At 44.9% G+C, this 17203-nt stretch overlaps 1 protein-coding gene across 1 annotated transcript in view; it reads left to right on the top strand.

The window, feature by feature from the left end:
- MGAT4C (MGAT4 family member C) overlaps positions 1–17203 on the top strand; it is a 325261-nt gene that overhangs the window by 132996 nt on the left and 175062 nt on the right. Inside the window, exon 2 of the mRNA XM_073556997.1 lies at positions 3370–3438. The gene's annotated coding sequence lies outside the window, so the exon portion shown is untranslated. The remainder of the gene's footprint in view (positions 1–3369; positions 3439–17203) is intronic.

Genomic DNA, 17203 nt, shown 5'->3' with positions numbered 1-17203 from the left:
ATCCAGCTCCACAAATCCTAAAATAAATAGTTATCAGTCTCAGAACACAGTGGCAGAGAAAAAAACAGTTTTTTATTTATAATTTTCACATTTTGTTCACCATTGAACTAATAAAAATCTAGACAAGTTTGGTATTGTCGCAGTTGTACTGACATGAGGAATCATTTTGCATGATAATTTTTGCCACACAATGAACAATGTAAAGACAAAACTCAAAAAAAAAATGGAATTTGTTTTCTTTTTGCAATTTTACCATATTTGGAGATTTTTTCATTCTGTTTTCCTGTACAGTGTATCATAAGATGAATAATTTTATTCAAAACGTCAACTCATCCCACAAGCCCTTATATGACTGTGTTGCAGAAAAGAAATATAAAATATATATGCTTTGAAACAAGGAGAGGAAAAAATGTAAGTGCATAAATAAAACTGGGATCCTGAAGGGGTAAACATCTGAATTTTAAAGAAAGACTTTTTTCTTGAGACTGTATGAGGATAATTTATTTAATCTAAATAAGGCTTAAGACTTTTCCAATTTACAGTTGCCTGGTGAAAGAATCTTAATTGTCCATAAATCTAACTTTACGTCCCATTGCACATAGATTTAGGTGTAATTATTGATGATGCTCATCATACCAGTGTTCTACATGTTGTATTGGACAGGTCTTTATATCTAGACAAGATAGTATTTTAGTTTATAAAGCACAAAAGTAGCCACATCTTAAAAAATGAGTTTTGTATGAGGCATATTTAAAAAACAAAGCATGAAAAGACGAGAAGAGTTAAAAGCATTGCCAGATAATAAGAGGTATACTAGATCACAATATTAAAGAGAAATAGTTAAAACCTCTCCATTTATTAGACTTATATTAATGAACAATCAGCAGTTTGTGGAACTTTATGATAAGGTTATACACTTTGAATCTTGGCTGGCAAATCATTCTGCACTCTTTAGTATTTTGGCTTAATGCGTCATGTGGAATTCGGTAAGAACACATGTGTATTTGACTTGTATGTTCCATTTTCCTGAATTTTTATGAACAGAACTATGCAGATTTGACTATTTTCTCATTAAAAATAGGCCCAATTCCAAACTATTAATTAGGAAATAAGTCATTAGGAAATATTACTGAAATGAAAAGTGACCTACTTTGTAGAAAATTATGATTAGAAATGTTCCATCATTTTCTTCTATAGCTCCTATAAGTGTTTACACGCTGTTTCTCTATAGAAAGAAACTTTGTTTAGTCTTATGATGCAAAAATACTCTTTGCCATCTATACATTTCCTGTTAACCAATCACAATGGAATGGTTAATAGGATATTAAAGGGGTTAACCTGGACTACGTTTAGGATTTGTCATCTATGTCGGCACCCGTGTTGATGAGCTATTTCCGGTGTCGGCAGCTTATGGAACCGCTTAGTTACAGAGGTGCCCTGCACAGCTCAATTAACTGTATAGTGGCCATGGCCAGGGACTGCACATTTGCCATCTATCTATTCAAGTTAATAGGGATTGGATGTGCAGTACCCGTCTGCGGCCGTTTTTCCATCAATGAAGCTGTGTAGCAGGGTAACTAAGCAGTTCTGGCCACAACCGACATTAAGAACAGTTGATCAATGGGTGTGCGCACCCCCACCAATCAGACAATGATAACCTATCCTAAGGAAAGACCAACTGTAGGATGAGACTACAGAGCTTGTTTGTTGACTGTAACCACAAAAACATAAATGCTTCAGACAAAAGCAGTAGTAACAAATATAATTTTTTAATCAAGATCCCAAAAAACATTTGCCTTTTTTTATTAGATACATTAGAATATTAAGATTTGATGGTCGACATAAAGACAAAGGGTCAAGTTTGAGTCAAATTTCCTGAAATTCATATATTTCATGGAAATTAAAACAGTTTGAGACTTAGTTTTTTAGTTCACAGTTCACACCCACCCAACAAAACTGCCCGGTGTCAGGTGTCCACCCCTCAGTGTTTCTGGGATGCAGTGACTGACAGCTCAGCTTCTGATCTGGTAGAGGGGCATGCTGAAGCTGTCAGTACTTTGATTGAAAGCTCATTTGTCCAGTCTGGTGCAGGGGCGTGCTGAGCTGTTGGTTTGTTAATTGACTGCTCGGCCGTCCAAGCAGAGACTGGGAGGTGCTGACTATCTCCAGGTATTTATTGTTCCAGGTGATTGCTAGGCTATTTAACTGGCCTGTTAGTCCCAGACCTCTGCCAGACATACATTCTGCTATTGTATAGTTTAGCTATGCTTTGTGTTCTGTTTGTTGACCTATCGTTGGCTGACCTTGGACCGCATTCTATCCATCCATCTGTTAAACCTCTTCTGCGCTGATCCACAATTCTCCTTGTATTCTGACCTTGGACCATTACCTTGCCACATCTTTGTCTCTTCCATCTGTTTATGACGTACCCTCCTGGTTTTTGACCTTGGACTCATTGACTATCCTGTCTAACTGCTTGTCTGTTAGAAGTGACTCAGCATCACACCCATCACTATTTCCCATGCTGATGAAGCATCAGAGAGCTAGCTAACATAATTTTGTGAGGCCATACAGGCTTTGCCATAATGCCATGCAGCTATGACATCTAGTGGATTATTATGCCTTGTACAGTGGTGGTCAGTACCAATGCTATCAGACATCAGCAATTCGCAGTGGGACACATTTTACACTGCAGAATCGCTTTCCATCTTCAGAATCTCTGAGTTTCTCTGTCTATAGAGTGCAAGTACTTACGGTCAGTGCGGTCGCACCTGTCTCTTGCCTGTAGAGTGTAATGCTCTTGAAGTCATAAAGGTCATCTTGCATTCTCTTCCTCCTCTACGATGTAAGTACCAATGGTCCTCTATAATGTAAAATGTAAGCTCTGATGGTTAGTGGGATCCTCTCTGTCTCACTCGCCTGTAAATGTAAACTTTTATGGTCTGTGGGGCACTGGGGTCCTCTCTTTCTCATGCTCCTGTAGAATGTAAGGTCTTATGATCAGCAGGTTTTCTCTTTTTTTCCTCTACTCCATATGTACAGTATAATCCGAGCATTGCCAGGCTTTCAGTACGGAGATTAGTGGAAATGAATTTTTTAGGGAATTCAAATGTAAAAAATGTTTGATCATTTCTACAAATAGTGTCTTTTCATTACTACATATCTCTGTTCCTTGGATGCACATAATTTTCACTTATATTTATATGTCTCTGTTGTTTCTACTAATAGATTCTGCTATAATCAACTATGGGATGGAGAACCTTTTTAGCTGACATAGAAAGTTCTGAAAGTTCTCCATTCCTGAGAATACAGCAATTTATATTAGTTACTATTTAATCTGAAATGTAATTTTTTTTTAATAATTTTTAGGATGAATGCAGAAATATGAACAAAGTCCACAGTTGATATTCAGCAAAACAGGAACAAGAAGTGTTAAAGGTGAGGAATGTTTCATATCTAAATAGTAACACTGTGAAGGCCATGCACACGGCCATTTAAATACCGGCGAGTGCTATCCATGGTTTAATGGCTAGCACTCGTACTCGTGTTATTCTGTGTGGGCTATGCACATCTCCAATTTTTTCCTTGGGTTGAGTGATCCAAGAATAAAAATCATAGCATGCACAATTTGCCTCTGAGAATTGGATGGCTCTCAGTCATTCAAGTTTATGGGGACTTGAAAATCAAACTGCGCTCAGATGACATTGACTGGAGTCCGATTTTCATGAACTCACATAATGGAGAAGGAAACTTTTTTTTTCTTTCCACCTCTGAGAAAATTGGATCCCACTCTGATCAAACTCTTATCAAACTATGATCAGAGTCTGATTAGCATAGTTTTTCTCAGATGGAGAGAAAACAGTTCTAGGACCCTATCCTGTTAGAAGTCTGTTACATGAGGGAAATACAGTTGTGGCCAAAAGTATTGCCACCCCTGCAATTTTGTCAGATAATACTCAGTTTCTTCCTGAAAATGATTGCAATCACAAATTCTTTGGTATTATTATCTTCATTTAATTTGTCTTAAATGAAAAAACACAAAAGAGAATGAAACAAAAAAAATAATTTCACACAAAACTCCAAAAATAGGCCAGACAAAAATATTGGCACCCTCAGCCTAAAACTTGGTTGCACAACCTTTAGCCAAAATAACTACAACCAACCACTTCCGATAACCATCAATGACTTTCTTACAATGCTCTGCTGGAATTTTAGACCATTCTTCTTTGGCAAACTGCTCCGTGTCCCTGATGTTAGAAGGGTGCCTTCTCCAAACTGCCATTTTTAGATCTCTCCACAGGTGTTCTATGGGATTCAGGTCTGGACTCATTGCTGGCACCCTTAGAAGTCTCCAGTGCTTTCTCTCAAACCATTTTCTAGTGCTTTTTAAAGTGTGTTTTGGGTCATTGTCCTGCTGGAAGACCCATGACCTCTGAGGGAGACCCAGCTTTCTCACACTGGGCCCTACATTATGATGCAAAATTTGTTGGTAGTCTTAAGACTTCATAAAGCCATGCACACGGTCAAGCAGTCCAGTGTCAGAGGCAGCAAAGCAACCCCAAAACATCAGGGAACCTCTGACATGTTTGACTGTAGGGACCGTGTTTTTTTCTTTGAATGCCTCTTTTTTTCTCCTGTAAACTCTATGTTGATGCCTTTGCCCAAAAAGCTCTACTTTTGTCTCATCTGACCAGAGAACATTCTTCCAAAACGTTTTAGGCTTTTTCAGGTAAGTTTTGGCAAACTCCAGCCTGGCTTTTTTATGTCTCGGGGAAAGAAGTGGGGTCTTCCTGGGTCTCCTACCATACAGTCCCTTTTCATTCAGATGCCGACGGATAGTACGGGTTGACACTGTTGTACCCTCAGACTGCAGGGCAGCTTGAACTTGTTTGGATGTTAGTCGAGGTTCTTTATCCAACATCCGCACAATCTTGCGTTGAAATCTCTTGTCAATTTTTCTTTTCCGTCCACATCTAGGGAGGCTAGCCACAGTGCCATGGGCTTTAAACTTCCTGATGACACTGCGCACGGTAGAAACAGGAACATTCAGGTCTTTGGAGATAGACTTGTAGCCTTGAGATTGCTCATGCTTCCTCACAATTTGGTTTCTCAAGTCCTCAGACAGTTCTTTGGTCTTCTTTCTATTCTCCATGCTCAATGTGGTACACACAAGGACACAGGACAGAGGCTGAGTCAACTTTAATCCATGTCAACTGGCTGCAAGTGTGATTTAGTTATTGCCAACACCTGTTAGGTGCCACAGGTAAGTTACAAGTGCTGTTAATTACACAAATTAGAGAAGCATCACATGATTTTTCGAACAGTGCCAATACTTTTGTCCACCCTCTTTTTTATGTTTGGTGTGGAATTATATCCGATTTGGCTTTAGGACAATTCTTTTTGTGTTTTTTCATGTAAGACAAATTAAATGAAGATCATAATAACAAATAATTTGTGTTTGCAATAATTTTCAGGAAGAAACTGAGTATTATCTGACAAAATTGCAGGGGTGTCAATACTTTTGGTCACAACTGTAAGTGGAGCCTTGTAGCATTGTTTGTGACACCGCAGGTTGTTGATCTGTTGATCATTTTATAGAATCATGGATGAGCTGCAGAAACCTATATTAATATGATTGAAGTCAGCATATTCTTTATTTTTGCGCTTTCTTGTTTTTCTCCTCTCATTAAAAAAGACATATCTTTTTAGTTTTCTGTCAACATAGCCATATAGGGCTTGTTTTTTTGCAGGATGAGATTTACTTATGAATCATATAATCCATTTTTCAAATATCTAACTCTGATAATGTTTTAAGATTCACATTTAAAAAATATCTGGTTTCAGCTGAATTGTGAATAAGTGTGTGTATGTAAGAAAACTATTTGTAGCAAATATATGACTTTAACGTGGCATTTTTCACAGTTTTTTTCATTTGCAGACTCTATATATAATTTCAACTGTCTTTCACATAGTGTTTGAATACTACTGTAGCTGAGATGTCTGCCATTTACTGTTCAGAGAGAGAACCTTGTGCTTATGCAACACATCTGAGGCAACAGAATAGAGGACACTTTTCCACAGTACTGAGCAATGTAGCTGAAAATCCATCTTTAGGATGAAATAAAATACTTACTAGAAAGCAGCATCAAGGTCTTTGAGGCCTTCTTTACTGTGCTTCTCCTTCCGTGTCCTAGACTTTATTGTTCAACAGTAATCTGCTCCCTTAGTGAGATGCAATTTTTCTTGTTAAAAGGAGGAGGAGGGGGGAAAAGAAGATCAAAAGTATAAAATTAAATATATTTTTCTGATTTATTACACATTATCTTATATTTACTTGTACTATTGATTTATGCAGTTTACAAAAACTACAGTAACCATTTAAAAGGCATCTATTTAGAATTGTAAAAGTGATTAAAAACAACAATTTGTATAGTTTACAGCTGCTTGATAACTGAAATAAAGTTTTATTGTTGTGTATAACACTCCTTTAGGTGCTCTAAAGCACTTAAGAGTGAAGTGCTCTTGGCTTTTTTCATTAAGAGCTCTTGACTAGGGATGACCCAATGTCTAGATTCGGCTTTTTTTCTTGTCTGGTTCGGGACAAGAACATGACCCAAACTTGACCCTAGACCTCATATTAGTCAATGGGAACCCGAACTTCAGTGCTGTAAAATGGCTGTAAAATGTTCAGAGTAAAGGCTAGGTGATGCAAAAGAAAGCAAATTGTAAGTAAGATCAGGACAATTGCCCTACAAACAAATGTGGATAGGGAAATAACTTAAAGGGGGTCTTTCCACATTGGAATTATGGTAAAATAGGAAGTAAATTAATAACAAAAATGTTAAATGTAACAACAACAAAAAATTAACAGTGCCCCTACAGAGACAGAGGCTTGCTAGTGCCCGTCCAGGTAAAATTTTAACCCATAGAACATGGGACAGAATACCCCTGGAGAAGCAACTTAAAAATTTCACCCACAGACTATGAGGCAGTGTACCCTCATAGAAATGTGGCGCCCCCAGGAGTATGGTCGCCACAGTGGCATTGCCTTTCTCCAGGGAGGGTGATGTCAGGCTAGGAGGCAATGAAGGGTCTCCCTAGCACTTAACCATGTCATGCAACACAGTTCCCACTCCAGGCCAGCAGAGGGGGCTCTGAACCAGGATTGGGGGAGGAGTGCTCTCTGAGGGCCAGGAAGAAAAATGAGGAGTTAGTGTGAGGAGGGCAACGTGTGCAGACGTGTGGAGAGAAGCTGGAGATTGAGCTGAGGATAGAGAGCTCCCTCCCAATGATAGCGCATGATCTGGAGCCTGGTCTCCACGGTTGTATGGATACTGAAGGTCCTGCAACAGAAACCAGAGGACTAGGAAGCTGTAAATGCTCTATTCCCACCTAAGACTCGGAGGCACAACAGCGACGGGTGAGCCAAGAGAGATAGAGGGCTACAGCTATCTGCCATACGAGGTAGTTCTAAGAGAAGATAAGAAGGAGGAACTTCAGTGTAACATGTACTGCATGTACCTCAAGCCAGGGCTAGGAAGGAGACTACACAACCCATCTGATAGAGAGATCCCTGAGTTGCTTCCAGGCTAGCCTGCTCCTGTGCCATCTGTAACCAGGACCCTGGACTGCGTTTGCCAAGTAAAGGTAAAGAAACTGCACCCTGTTGTGTCCTTGCCTCCTTCCTGCAACATCCTCAGCACTGCTACATCTCTGTGCCAAACACTGCACCATCTTCCTAAACATTCACCTACTCTGCTCTGGGACCAACAGCCCTACCTGTGGAGGGCTACAACATCATTGCTGCACTACACCATCTGTCCCAGAGGATCTGCTTGCAGCGTCGGCTTAACACCTCCCTTACCGAACACCACAGGTGGCGTCACGAAACACTTATAAAATTTATTCCCAACTCAACCCTTTTTACATGGGCGCCCAGGGCCACGGACGGGGTCACTGCTGCTGTGACAATCCCCTCTGAGAGACCGGCCCGGTACCGAATACCCCACAGCCCTGGGAGGGCGACCCAGAATCGTATTAAAAACTTCCCTCACAGACCATGTGGCAGAGTGCCCCACAGAGGCAGCTTACAAATTTCATCCACAGAGCATGTTTTCACATTTCCCACACATCACCAAAAGTTCAGCTCCAGTAGCATACACTACAGCAGACCCCGATGGAAAGCTGTTAGCAGGATCTTGGATCGAGCTGGCAGTCCTCCGCAAGGCTTGCTAGTGTCAGTCCAGTTAAAAATTTCACCCACAGAGCATGGGGCAGAGTACCCCCACAGCATCTTATTTAAAATTTCACATCTACAGAAGCAGCTTATAAATTTCACACAATGAGCATGTTTTTACATTTCAGCCACAGCTCCAAAATTTCAGTTCCTGTAGCTTACATTACAGCAGCTGCCTATGAAATTCTGTTAGTATGATCTTGTATTGAGCTGGCGGTCCACCATGAGGCTTGCTACAGGCAGTCCAGTTAAAAATTTCACCCACAGACCATGGGGCAGAGTATGCCTACAGTAGCAGCTTACAAATTTGACCCATAGACCATGTGGCACAGTACCCACCACAGAAGCAGCTTACAAATTTCACCCACCATTCCTTCACAATTCAACCACAGAGACAGACTTTTACTTTCATTAGCGTACAGTAGAGTAGCAACAGATAAAAAGGTCATACTTTGCTTTTGGGTCAAGATGGCTTGCTACTATCAGTCCCAGCCACTTTGCCTTTGGATGCATCCCGAATGCTGTTGACTAATGGTCTTGGGGACCCAAAGTGTTTAACCTTGAAAAAATTATTGTGCATAGCAGGCAACCACACCTTAATACTTCAGCTAGGGATAATAGAATAGTACTCCAATTCTGTTTTCTTCTTTGTTGAAACTGGAGCCATGATTAAGAAGGGAACCAATGGCACACAAAGCTTTGTCTATAAGGTGGATCTAGGACAGCCAGAGAGCGGGAACAGTAAGTTTGAGTAGGATCTCTCTTGTGTCAAGGAAACTGACTTACCCTTAGTGCTGAAACACTCTGCAGTGTTCTTTAGTGTAAGAACTCTGTCTGTCTCCATCATCACCATGAAAATGCCATTGCCTGTGAAAATAACATCAAAGAAAATGTATTACATGCTATTCCCTGTATCTGAATATGTTGATAAGTAGAGAGAACTTTGCAAGTTCTATCTCCTGTGGCTGTTGCTTTCGGAAGACCTAAAGAATTGGTGCCATGGTAGGCAAATCAGAAGTGAGTATAAAAATGTACCTCACCATTTTCCATGCTGCCATGTTAAATGCAATATCAGACAGTACAATGGAGACTGGATATGACAGTGTGTTCTTATCAAAATTGGACCAGTTCTTGTCACTTACTCACTCATTCCACCCAACCAGAAGTCCATGAAAATATGGCTTAGGGTATATGCCTGATAAAGGACAAAGTCCATGTACGGATAAACTTAGCAGATAAAATATCTTTTCTGTCATGTAAAATATACTGTCTTTTCTGCTGTCTCAGTTTCTTGTTCTAGTTATAACACTAGCACAGGAGGGGTAAGGTTGTGTCTGTGGGGAACTTAGAGGAGTCTCTTTGCCAGCCGTGAGGTCTGTAGGTTGGTAAATCATCAATTTGGACTCCCTTTTAGAACCTGGAAAAAAATTAGTCCATATATTCAAGCCAAAAAAATTCCAGCATATACCTTGCCATGCTTGCAAGCATGACCAAAGGTGCCGTTGGTTCACCCTACATTTGGTCATCATCACCAGCTTAACCATTGTTGTAATTTTCACTGTGACTGTAAGCCTTTCTGCCTTGGAAAAATACTCCCCCTCCACATCTATCTCCTGTTGCTTGTCCTCCTCATATATTTCCTGCTGCATGTAACATGGACCTTCAGTGTCCACAACAGACAGGGCAGAGATGAATATGTAAAAATTGCTTTTCTTCCTCCATCTGTAAGAGTACGAGCAGGAACGCGGGATGCAGTGATGGGACACAGGCAGAGCAAGGGTTAACAGGTTTATTTACAGGGGAAATACTCCATGCAGGGAGGTAAATAGTTAAACAGTATTAAAGGCAGAGTACAATACAACGGTTCAAATATTAGCAAACGTATAAGGAAGTCTTAATACTGCAGCTCCTGCTGCAGCCTCAATGGTGCTGGCAACGTCCGATGCAGTGTCATCATTAATGGGGTCAAGCAGACAACAATACCACTGTCTTCTGGTGATAGTGGTCGGTCTCTGGTACCTTCCACTGCCCCTAGTCCATATACTGTAGCTTCCTACAAAGGTAAGGGCCACGACTACTGTCTAAGCTCAACGAGACTCCTGCACAACTCTCCTCACAGTCTTAGTCAAGGGAGCCCAAAGTGGCTGACAGTAAAAGGGGTCACGATCTGGTAAGGGCCCCATGTGGCTCAGAAGTTGTTTAATGGCACGGTCAGGGTACAAGGGTCTGTCCTGTCCTCAGTCACTCGTATGGGGCACGTGTGTTATACTCACGGACATGGAGCTTTCTGTGCCAGTCACCAGACCCACTCTGTACATCCCTTTCGCTCTGATCCCCACTGTTGGCGACGGGCGACGTCTGGCACTAGCTTGCACACTGCAGATGTTCTCAGGACTTGGCACTACTCTCTCTGGCTGCTGCATGGCTGGCTCAACTCTACTTAGTGTGCACGTCTCAGCTCTATGTACATGGCTCAGCTGTGTACGGCTCTGCACTGTGTATACGGCCCTGCTCGGGTCGGCATTGAACGGCTCTGCAGTGGTCTCTCTATCTGGCATGCTACTGTACACACTTGGCTCTGCAGGCGACGGGGCTTTTTCTACTGCATCGGTACTGCATGCAGGGGACAAGGGAAGCAGATCACGCCACTCTGCTTACTGCTCTGCTGCTCACTGCTCTGCCCTGGCGCCAAATTCCCTTGTTTCGCGCACTTTCCCTTTTTATCTGCCGGCTGCTGCACACGCTTTTCTGGCTCTCCCCATCCCCTCCTGTCAGCAGGAAGCTCCATCTCTCCCTGGCTTCCCCCAGGCAGCAGGGGAGGGTCCTCCCCGCTCAGGCTTCCCCCTGGGAACAGAGAATGCAGCCTTTCTAGTTCCGGACCCGGCATACAGCTACATAGCTCCCAACCGTCCTGATTCTCATGGGACTGTCCCGTTTTCGACCCCCCCACACGTGTCCCACCTGGGACTCTATTTTTCCCACACTGCACTGAGCCTACATGCCCCTCATGCACTGACTCCATCCGTGCCCTCCCAGACAGACACACCAGCCACCGCAGCCCCTCACTAATAAATCCCTGCTCTGTGCACACAGGACCTGTGATGAGGTCACAGGAGGGGAGGAGTCAGGGGTCACATGATCAGGGGCCTCCGTGTCTGCACTCTGCAGGACTCTGGTGTGCTGGTTGTCATGGTGCTGGATGAGGTGAAGTTTCTGTGTGGGGTCAGGGGGGGTTTACAGGGTGGATATAGCAGTGCTGTGTGTGTACAAGGTGTATGGAGCAGAGCCACATGTGTACAAGTTGTAAGGAGCAGAGCCACATGTGTACGGAGCCGAGCCGTGTGTGTACGAGGTGTACGGAGTGGAGCCGTGTGTGTACAAGGTGTACGGAGCAGACCAACATGTGTACGAGATGTACGGAGCAGAGCCACATGTGTAAGAGGTGTATGGAGCAGAGCCACATGTGTATGAGGTGTATGGAGAAGAGCCGTGTGTGTACGAGGTGTACGGAGCGGAGCCATGTGTGCACGAGGTGGATGGAGTGGGGCAACGTGTGTACGAGGTGTATGGAGCGGAGCCGCGCGTGTATGAGGTGTACAGAGCAAAGCCACGCATGTACGGAGCAGAGCCATGCGTGTACGAGGTGTACGGAGCGGAGCCGCGCGTGTATGAGATGTACAGAGCAGAGCCGTGTGTGTACTTGGTGTACGGAGTGGAGCCGCATGTGTACGAGGTGTATGGAGTGGAGCCACGTGTGTACGAGGTGTACAGAGCGGATCCATGCGTGTACGAGGTGTACGGAGCGGAGCCGCGCGTGTATGAGGTGTACAGAGCGGAGTCGCATGTGTACGAGGGGTAGGGAGCCACGTGTGTATGAGGTGTACGGAGCGGAGTCGTGTGTGTATGGAGCGGAGCCGCGTGTGTACGAGGTGTACGAAGCAGAGCCGTGTGTGTACTTGGTGTTGGGAGCCACATGTGTATGAGGTGTACGGAGCGGAGTCGTGTGTGTACGGAGCAAAGCCGTGTGTGTATGGGGCATGCGGAGCCGTGTGTGTATGGGGTGTGTGGAGCGGAGCCGTGTGTGTATGGGGTGTGTGGAGCGGAGCCGTGTGTGTACGGAGTGGAGCCACGTGTGTACAGGACGTATGGAATGGAGCCAAATTTTTATGAGGCATACAAAGCGGGCTTTTCCCGCGGAACACAGGAGTACACGGCGAAGCCCTGAGGAGCACTTTAAAACTCGCACATGACATTCCACCGGAAGTGATGTGCTGGAAGCTGACCGGAAATGAGGTAATTTCATTAAGAGATTGTGATGGAACCATGGAGGCACTTCAGGGAAGAATTATTAATATAATTATTATTATTTATTTATATAGCGCCTTTAATTCCATGGTGCTGTACATGAGTAGGGGGTTACATACAAAGTTAAAGATATCGTTAACAGTAAACAAATTTACAATGATAGACTGGTACAGAGGGGAGAGGACCCTGTCCTTGCGGACTTACATTCTACGGGATAGTGGGGAAGAGACAGAAGGTCGGGGGTGCAGCAGCTCTGGTGGTGATGAGGCGGCAGCTCAGGCGGTGGTGAGGCGGCAGAATGGTTATTGCAGTCTGTAAGCTTCCCAGAAAAATGGGTTTTCCGGTTCCGTTTGAAGGATCCGAGGGTGGTGGATAATCGGACATGTTGAGGCATGGAATTCCAGAGCATAGGGGATACTCAGGAGAAATCTTGGAGGCAGTTGTGTGAGGAACGAATAAGTGTGGAGGAGAGTAGGAGGTCTTGGGAGGATCAAAGATTATGTGAGGGAAGATATTGGGCAATTAATTCATAGATATAAGGAGGGGACAGGTTGTGGATGGCTTTGCAGGTCAGTGTTAGTAGTTTGAACTGGATTCGTTGGGGAATTGGGAGCCAATGGAGGGATTTGCAGAGGGGAGAGACAGGGGAGTAGCAAGGAGAGAGGTGGATTAGTCGGACAGCAGAATTGAGGACAGACTGGAGTGGTGCAAGAGAGTTAGCAGAGAGGCCACAGAGGAGAGTGTTGCAGTAGTCAAGGCGGGAGATGATGAGGGCATGTACAAGAGTTTTAGTAGATTGAGGGCTGAGGAAGGGACAGATTCTGGAAATATTTTTGAGTTGGAGGCAACAGGAGGTGGCAAGAGTTTGGACGTGTGGTTTGAAGGACAGCAGAATTGAGGACAGACTGGAGTGGTGCAAGAGAGTTAGCAGAGAGGCCACAGAGGAGAGTGTTGCAGTAGTCAAGGTGGGAGATGATGAGGGCATATACAAGAGTTTTAGTAGATTGAGGGCTGAGGAAGGGACAGATTCTGGAAATATTTTTGAGTTGGAGGCGACAGGAGGTGGCAAGAGTTTGGACGTGTGGTTTGAAGGACACGGCAGAGTCGAGAGTTACTCCGAGGCAGCGGATTTCAGGTGCGGGAGAGAGCGTGATGCCGTTTACCATAAAAGATAGATCGGGTAGGGAAGATGGAGGAAAGATAATGAGTTCAGTTTTGTCTACATTGAGTTTTAGGAAGCGAGAGGTGAAAAAGGAGGATATGGCTGATAGACCCTCCGGGATTCTGGACAGCAGAGAAGTGACATCTGGGCCAGTGAGGTAGATCTGAGAGTCTTCTGCATAGAGGTGGTACAGGAAGCCATGGAACTTTATGAGTTGTCCTAGGCCAAGAGTAGGGATGAGCGATATTGCCCGATATCGTATCGGAATTCCGATTTCCGATATTGAAAAAATATCGGATATCGGAATTTTCGATTTCCGATATCAATGCAAGTCAATGGGAGAAAAAAATCGGAATTACAAAATGACCACTACAGTGCTATATAATGGATAAAATGAAGGGGAAAAACCTCAGGATAATGGGGAAGGAGTTTGCAGAGGCAGAGGAGCAAAAAAATCGCTAGAAAAATGCACAGAGCGAAAGCTGTAGCAGGAAAACTTCTTCTTAACAATGGTGTTTTTTCTTTGGGTTAGGATTAGTTGGGGTAGGGTTAGGGTTTATGGTTAGTAGGGTAAGGGTTAGGGGTTAGGGATTGTTAGGGTTAGTGTTAGTGATTTTACATTATTAAATTAAAACTGCCGTTGGTGGTGTCAATATGCCCTTTGACTGACATGTGTCCGCGTTCAGCTCACCTTGCTTTGCAGGGAGTTTCCAGGAGCATCACATGGATTAACGGATAAACTCCCTTTAAACCATTAAACCATGCTTAGTCTTCTTCTGCTGATTATATTACTGTTATTCATTAATTCTGCATATTGATATTCTGCTTTTGGTTCATGTACATCTGCTCCTACTGCTTCCTAAACCTCTCTCTATGGTTATCCTGCTATTGGCTCATCGCAGAATGTCCCAAACCAGAGGAAATACGTAGAAGTAACAGTAGGCACAGGAACTTGAGAGAACCAGCTGGTGAGTCTGGAACCCGTATAGGCAGAGCCAATGGAACTAACGGGCACCAGCTGACGTTACCGGAGGCCGATAACTAAGCAGGAGGTAACCTGTGCCAGAATGCACTACCAAGGACCAGCAGACGTTACTGGAACTCGGATACCACAAAGGAGGGACCTAAGCCATTGACTCTACTGAGAGCCAGCTGACGTTACTGGAAAGCAGCAGAAGGTAAAAGTGCCAGTGGCTGTACTGGGCAACAGCTGACATTACTATAGCCCGGATACCACAATGTAGTAGTGACATAAGCCAAAAGCACTGCCGAGAAGCCCAAAAAACCCCCACAAAGACGCAAGTTCAAGAGCAAAAAGACAGGAGTCCGGGGACATCTCCATCTGTCTTCTTGTCTTGGGTCTTCTGCATCTGTCTTCCTGTCTTGGGTCTTCTGCATCTGTCTTCCTGTCTTGGGTCTTCTGCATCTGTCTTCCTGTCTTGGGTCTTCTACCGGAGTAATGTCTTTTCGGCAGAAGGTGCAAGAGCCACATTTGCCCCCGCAACTTCGACACAGTCTTCTTTACTCCGCAGTCGCAGCAGGGGAGGAGGAGGGCCTACTGGCACTGTCGAGACCAGCCTTGAGTGCCAGGTCCCGGAGTCCACGTAGGGGGCTCCTACACTGCCGACACCACGGATAACAGCAAACTGAGCCGGAATGATATACGGCGGGGGCGTGGAACAGTGCGGCGGACACAACTGTGTAACGACGAGCGTTGTCGAAACACAGTTTGGAGCAGGAGGTACCCGTGCCCTTGGGCACTCCCGAGAACCAGCTGGCGATGCTGGAACTTGGTTTACCCCTCGGGGGAGGCACCTGTGTCTGCACTTCACTGCCAGAAAACAGCTGGCGTGGCTGGATCCCGCCTCTTGTGCTTCTGCCTATAGGTGTTTGGCATCTGTCATCCTTTTTTTCCACTTTGGTCTAATGAGGTACAGCTGGCGTTACTGTTGCCCAGAAACACAGCATGCTGTGAAAGTGGCAGTCACGGAAATGGGCACTAGCTGGCGGTACTAGACCCCAGAAACACGGCATGCTGTGAAATCAGCAGTCACGGAAATGGGCACTTGCTGGCGGGACTAGAGCCCAGAAACACGGCATGCTGTGAAAGTGGCAGTCACTGAAATGGGCACTAGCTGTCGGTACTAGAGCCCATGGAAAACAGTATGAGGTGAAAGAGTCAGTCACAGAACCAGGAGCTAGATGTTGGTAGTAGAGGCCAGAGCACTGGCATAACAGATGACGCTGTGTGCAACATAGGCACATGACAGAGCATGCATACTGCTACCAACAATGCAGGTAACCTGTCTACTCTGGCCCAGGGCAGCAAAAGTCACCAGAAATCCAGGCCTGGTTCATTTTTAGGAATGTAAGCCGGTCCACATTTGCAGCGGATAGTCTGGTACGTTGGTCTGTTAGTACATTGCCAGCTGCACTAAAGACATGTTCAGAAATCACACTGGCAGCAGGACAAGCCAGGACCTCCAAGGCATACTGGCTAAGCTCGGGCCATGTATCCAACTTGGAGACCCAAAACTTGAAGGGGGCAGATCCATCCTGAAGCACAATGACAGGGGTGGAGAGGTATTGTGCCACCATGTCACGGTAACATTGCCTCCTAGTGCGTTGCACTGTCTGTGCTGATGGTGCCCGAACTGTTTGCGGGTTCAGAAACCATTGGAACAGGATGGGTATACTGAACCTGTCAGTAGCAGATGTACTGCTTCTGCTACCGGCTTCGGAACGGATTCCGCTGGGCGCAGGACGCACTGAGGTGCCTGCTAGTGCACGCGCATCACTGCTATGTGGTGGAAAAGAGTACATGAGTGAATTAACCAGTGCATCTTGGTACTCCTGCATTTTACGTGCCCGGTTCAACGGTGTAATTAGGCTTTGAAGGCCTACCCAGTAACGTGGATCTAAGAGGGTGGCCACCCAGTAGTCATTTGTGTGGAGAATACGAGCCACGCGTGGGACGTTTCTCAGACACTGCAGCATGAAGTCACTCATGTGCTGAAGGCTGTCAACTGGCCATGCATCGCTGTCACCAGCTGGAGGAATGTGCTCTGGCTGCTCTGCTTCACTCCATCCACGCTCTATCTGGTGACTACTAGTAGAGTGCTGTGTACTTTCCTCCTCTGGGTCATCCTCATAGTCCTCCTCATCCTCCTCGCTTGCTGTGTCCTGCCTGGACCTTTGTGAGGCACCCACAGAGCTTTGTACCAACCGGGCCGATGAAGATTGCCTGGTTGGTGCAAGTGTCTCATCATACTCCTCCTCCTCCAGAGAAACCTCATCCCTTAGTCCTTTAAGTGATGATTCTATAAGGTATATAAGGGGAATAGTCAGGCTGAGTAGGGCAGCATCCACGCTCACCATCAGAGTGGAGTCCTCGAAGCACTTCAAAATGGTGCATATGTCCTTCATGGATGCCCACTCTGTGGTTGTAAAGTGGGAGAGCTGAGATGTGTGTCACCTACTTTGCGCCTGCTGCAGCTGCA

This window comes from Dendrobates tinctorius, unplaced genomic scaffold (assembly GCF_039654945.1).
Source record: "Dendrobates tinctorius isolate UK_male_01 unplaced genomic scaffold, ASM3965494v1 ptg000241l, whole genome shotgun sequence".
NCBI classification, from domain to species: domain Eukaryota; kingdom Metazoa; phylum Chordata; class Amphibia; order Anura; family Dendrobatidae; genus Dendrobates; species Dendrobates tinctorius.
Note: the sequence above shows the minus strand (reverse complement) of the source record. Positions and strands in the feature narration are given on the sequence as shown.